The sequence below is a fragment of the Stegostoma tigrinum genome, unplaced genomic scaffold (genome assembly GCF_030684315.1).
Source record: "Stegostoma tigrinum isolate sSteTig4 unplaced genomic scaffold, sSteTig4.hap1 scaffold_50, whole genome shotgun sequence".
Lineage (NCBI taxonomy): Eukaryota > Metazoa > Chordata > Chondrichthyes > Orectolobiformes > Stegostomatidae > Stegostoma > Stegostoma tigrinum.
The window spans coordinates 4,484,574-4,489,909 of NW_026728430.1; the positions used below are offsets into that span (position 1 = coordinate 4,484,574).

General features: G+C 44.9%; 1 non-coding gene across 1 annotated transcript; it reads right to left on the reverse strand.

Moving 5' to 3' along the window:
• Window positions 1-1,822: 1,822 nt before the first annotated feature.
• Window positions 1,823-1,937, reverse strand: trnal-caa (transfer RNA leucine (anticodon CAA)). The gene is made up of 2 exons: window positions 1,900-1,937; window positions 1,823-1,857 (listed from the first exon to the last, which is right to left on the reverse strand). It is a non-coding gene; the product is annotated as a tRNA-Leu (tRNA).
• Between the last annotated feature and the right edge of the window lie 3,399 nt (window positions 1,938-5,336).

Consider the following 5,336-nt stretch of genomic DNA (forward strand, 5'->3'; position numbering starts at 1 on the left):
CCAGCTCCAGAGTTTCTTTCCTGCTCCTGAAAATCAGTCATCACAATAAACGAGCAGAATAGAACTCCCATTCCCTGACCGAAAACGGAACCCAGCCTGCGGCGGTGAAAGCACCAAATCCTAACCACTGCACCACCAGGAAGGGCACTTCAGACTCTTGTATCTTTTCTCACTGACACTGCTTCTGACTTTTTCTTTTGTACCATTTTGGCTGCAGATCAGTTTCTCCCTTTCACCAAAATTCCCTTTGCCTTTTTAATTCCCTGCTGCACCTGCAATCCTACTTTTAGCGATTCATGCACAAGGACGCCCAAGTCCCTCTGCACAGCAGCGTGCTGCATTTTTTTTATCATTTAAAACACAGTCCATTTTGCGTTATTCCTACGAAAGTAGATGACCTCACACTTATCAACATTGAACTCCATCCGCCATGCCTTTGCTCACTCACTTAGACTATCTTTATTCCTCTGCAGACGTTTTGTGTCTTCTGCACACATTGCCTGTTACTCGTCTTAGTGCCATCTGCAAATTTCGACACACCGCGCTTAGTCCCCAATTCCAAATCATCTGTGTAAATTGTAAACAATTGTGGTCCCAGCACTCATCCCTGAGGCACGCCACGAGCCACTGAACACCAATGAGAAAAACACCCATTTACCCCTACTCTTTGTTTTCTACTGGTCAACCAATCCTCTATCCAAGCCAATACATTACCTGTAATATGGTGCAACTTTATCTGATGTAGCAGCCTTTGATGTGACACCTTGTCACTTGCCTTCTGGAAATCAAGATACACCACATCCACAGGTCCCCCATTGTCCACATTGCAGGTAATGTCCTCAAAGAATTTCACCAAATTAATTCAGCAAGACCGACCCTTCATGAACTCATGAACACCAGTGGGAAAATTTATATCCAGATGTCTTGCTATTTCTTCCTTGAGCATAGATTCAATCATTTTCCCCAGTGCCGAAGTTAAGTTAACTGGACCAAAGTTACCGGCTTTTTGCCTATTTCCTTTTTTAAACAGTGACGTCACATTGGCTGTTATCAATCTGCAGGATCCATCCCAGAGTCCAGTGAATTTTGGTAAATAATTAATAGTGCATTTGCTATGTCCCCCATCACCCCTTTTAGTATCCTGGGATGCAGTTAATCAGGGCCAAGAGACCCCCATGTCCACTGTTAGCCCCGTTACCTTGCCCAGCACTGCCTCCTTAGTGATAATGATAATCTCTATCTCAATCAGTGAGAGTTTCACATCAGAGGTGAATTAAATGGGAAGAAACATTGAAATACATCACTTTCATTAGCTCAGAAACAGTACTACAAAAATGCTCTTTCTTGAAACATACAGGTGTTATTGGCGATGTAACGGATTGGATGAAGAAAGGTTCGTTCCCTTCTGGGGCCGTCTGGGAAGGGAGTGTTTAATATCAGAATGGAGGTCACACATTTAAGGCAGGGTCGAGGTGAAGTTTATTCTCTCAGATGGTTGTGAATTAATGGATTCTTTTACAGAAGAGGATTGTCAGAGCTGGGCCACAAAGCACATTTAAGGCTGAGCACGAAAGATTTTGAGCTGCAAGGGTATCAATGTTTATCGGGAAATCCAAGAAAGTGCAGTTCAGGATTATCCGCTCATTTAATAGCAGAGTAGATTTGATGGGCTGAGCTGTCTCCTTCTCCTCCAAAACTGCATTTTGTTAATACAAAGCTGCAAAACTGACCAGAGCAAATTTTGCTTAAAAACACATAGAACCCATCGAGACAGTGAAGCTCAGTGATGTTTGCAAAGGTCGGCAAACAAAGGGGCAGTCACTGTCAGAAGTGGGATTCGAACCCACGCCTCCAGGTGGAGGCCAAAACACCCAGCTTTACAGTGGAAGGAATCTATTCCTTGAGTCTGGCGCCTTAGACCACTCGGCCATCCTGACACACCTTTGCTGCTCCAGAGTGATCTGTATACCAGGGTAAACAGGAAAAGCCAGTCTTCAGCAGCCACACTGAGCCTGGCTCCATTAGGCCCACAGTCACCTCTCACAAACCACCGTTGCCCTTCACTTTTCCCAACCTCCCCCTTGTTCTTGTCTGAAACAAATTGAACGTCAGGCAAATGCAGCTGACATTGCTGATGTAGAACTGGGATATAGATTGAAGCGATACTTCCTGGCCTATGACAAAATTCTACTTCTAATGATCAGTCAATATTTCAGAGTTATGATTGTAAATTTTAACCATGAACACGCCATGGCAGTGACGGCACTGAATCCTAATCAGCAGACTGTGAGGGAAGACGTATATCTCTATCACCCTGGTCACTGCCTGATTCAGCATTGTGTCTCTCATCCTTCCGCACATGATCCCCTTGGCTCCATCACGGTGTTGTCGCATTGTCTTGGTTAATAATGCACAGACTACCCTGCCATCTATTACATTGCAGCTTCTAATGCATGAAGCCCTACCTTACAGGGCACAGCCTTCGCTCTATAGTGCAGTACTGAAAGCAATGTTCTTGTAAACCACCGGCCGTGAGTTTACTTCTAACTGGAGGAGATGAGAATGTTTGTACAACTGCGGCATCCATCATCTAAAAGAGGACATTCAATATTGTCTGAAATTATGCCAATGTCATTTCCCCCGCAGGCGAGCAGTCAGGTGAGGTGAGGTTTTGTAAACTGCAGGTTGACAAGGAAACAATGGGGGACAAACACAGAGAGGGGAGCGGCTGAATGCTTTATTTCTTTGCTGTAGTCAGATTCTGGTTTTGAAGTGTGAAATGGGGCTATAGAACCCAAATGGGTGAAATCCTACTTTCTGGGCGTTGGTCCCTGCTGAGGCCTTTGTCACCTTCTGGGAAATGTGTCTGTGTGTTACCTTCTGAGGGTGAACATGTGGTCCACTTCCCCAAGGGAACGTGAACATCTCAAACAGCCGGCCTATTGCCCCGGAGCACACAAGGCTATGGGCCAAGGCTGAAAACTGGGTCGTTGAGCCCCTTTCTGTGCTGTAAAAACACGATGATTCAGTCATTTTGCAGGAGAAACAACTGTCGTAGAAAGAAAAAAAAAGCCAGAAGTTGTGCCATTAAGAAACGATGCACACATATCCACCGCTATCCCTGGTGGTCTAGTGGTTAGGATTCAGCGCTTTCGCTACTGCAGCCTGGGTTCGATTCCCGGTCAGAGAATCAAGTTTTATTCTTCCTGATGGTGACAATGCAAAGGCAGTGCAGCTCTGTCTGCGATCCTTTCAATGTCAGTTCCTGTCCCCAAGAACATCAGGGTCCATGTTCCAGCCGCTTAAAGAGGGGAAAGGTGCCTTAGCCGTCACTGCTCATTCAGCCTACTCACCTTTGTGTTGTGTTGTTAGCAGGGACATCAGCAGTGAGGGTAACATTCACAAGGTACACAACCAGCAAAGATAATCACAGTCGCTACTTCAATTCAATTGTATCCCCTTTGTGTCGCAGTGAGTTTCACTGCCACTTGTCGTCAGGAAGCTACAATTCACCTGATCGAGTCTGCTCAGCCATTCAATGAGATCGCTGCTGATCTGATAAATGTCAACTCCGCTTTCGTGCTTTTCCTCCATAACCTGAGGTAAACCCAAACCGAATCACAACATCCGGAAGTTCAGATGACTTCAGTGACCTGTGCATGTTTGCATGAAATTGAATAATATGAAATGAGCGAAAAAAAGCCCTTCCCACAATTCAACCCAGTGCAGGGTCAGCCATATGACAAGACTAAGAGAGGAAAGACGTTACCTCTATTTCTCCCAGCACAGATTTCTCTCTTGATGAATTGAATATTTGCAGCATTTTTCATTATAATTGTGACATTTTCATGAACAGATCCTCACTCAACCCACAAACAACTGTGCTTCCAAAAACTATTTTGCCTCAGATTAAAATTGCTGTGCATCTTTTCATACAGCTTGAGGTTCCAATTATCCCTGCTCCATGTCAACAGAAGTTGCTCCGGGTGAGGTTGGAGCTCACAGACTCGGCATTTCACGCGCCTCTATGGCCATTGAAGGGCCTCGTGCTCACCGATTGCATCACTTCTATCTGTATCCCCATGGTCACTGTCTGATTCACCATTGCATCTTTCATCCTTCTGCACATCATCCCCGTGGCTCTATCTCAATTTTTTCACATTGCCTTGGCTCATAATGCACAGACTATCCCGTCATCTATTATCACAGCGTATGTCTGCACGCTCATTGCCACCCCCATTTCCGGTTATATCTTCATGGCTGGGTCACTGAGTTTCCCTGGTTCTGGGCCCAGGAACTGGGATTATATGGTTGTACGCAGCAATGGTTACTTCCTTGTGTGAGGGAGCTCATGAAATATCCAATGTTAAACTAGATTACTATTGAAAGGTACATTTCAACAAGAGCCAGCACTATACACTGAGTCTTTGATATTTCGTAGAAATCTATCAATCTCAGCCTTCAATATAATCATTGATGGAATCTCCACAGTCCCTGGTAGCATCGTAATTACAGATTCCAGCCCTCTGTGAATCTCCACATTACAGCGCACTGCATGGAAAGAATTCCAGTTGTCGATCTGGTGCTGTTCCTAACATATCCTCTGCCACTGTAGTTATTGCTTGTTGCACACCAGCGAACTCATGTGGTGCGGTGGTCGTATTGTGGTTAGTACTCTGTGTTGTGGCCATAGCAACCTCGGTTCGAATCTGAGACATGGCAGTGGGTGCTTGCTGTATTTTGCTTTACTCCTTGTGCCACGGGCCACAGAAATGCAGCAAGTATCAAACATTTTTACGTGAAAATATTCTTTGAGGTGGTGACAATCATTTCTCAACCCCGGCTCTCTCACATATCTGCATTTGATGTGTCAGAATTCAAACCCACCACTTAGAGAATTTTCTCCCTCCCACAATCACTAAATCTCCTTTACGTCCCTCCTTCCACTTCACTGAGACACTGCACAATCTAACATCCATTTCCACGTTGACATTGTTCATTCTGTCTTGTTGCTGTCTGCATTGCTGAGTGAACGTGGCCTGTCTCACCACCAGGAACTCTAAACCAGATGAAATATTTAGATACTAGGACGGTAAGATCAAGACTCATGGAGCAGCTTTTACTGACATGGACCAGTGATTATTGGAACATCAGGCCTCGGAAAATGACCCATGGCAATAATGAGCAACATGGACTGCATCGGAAAAGACCAGTTTCTGTGGCTTTCTGCAACATTCATTGTATTTGTTCATTTCGCTATAGCGAGAGTATTGGGGGCAGTTCATTAATTCACATTATTGTGGGATGTGGTAGCAACAGAAACTGTGCTGAAGAGA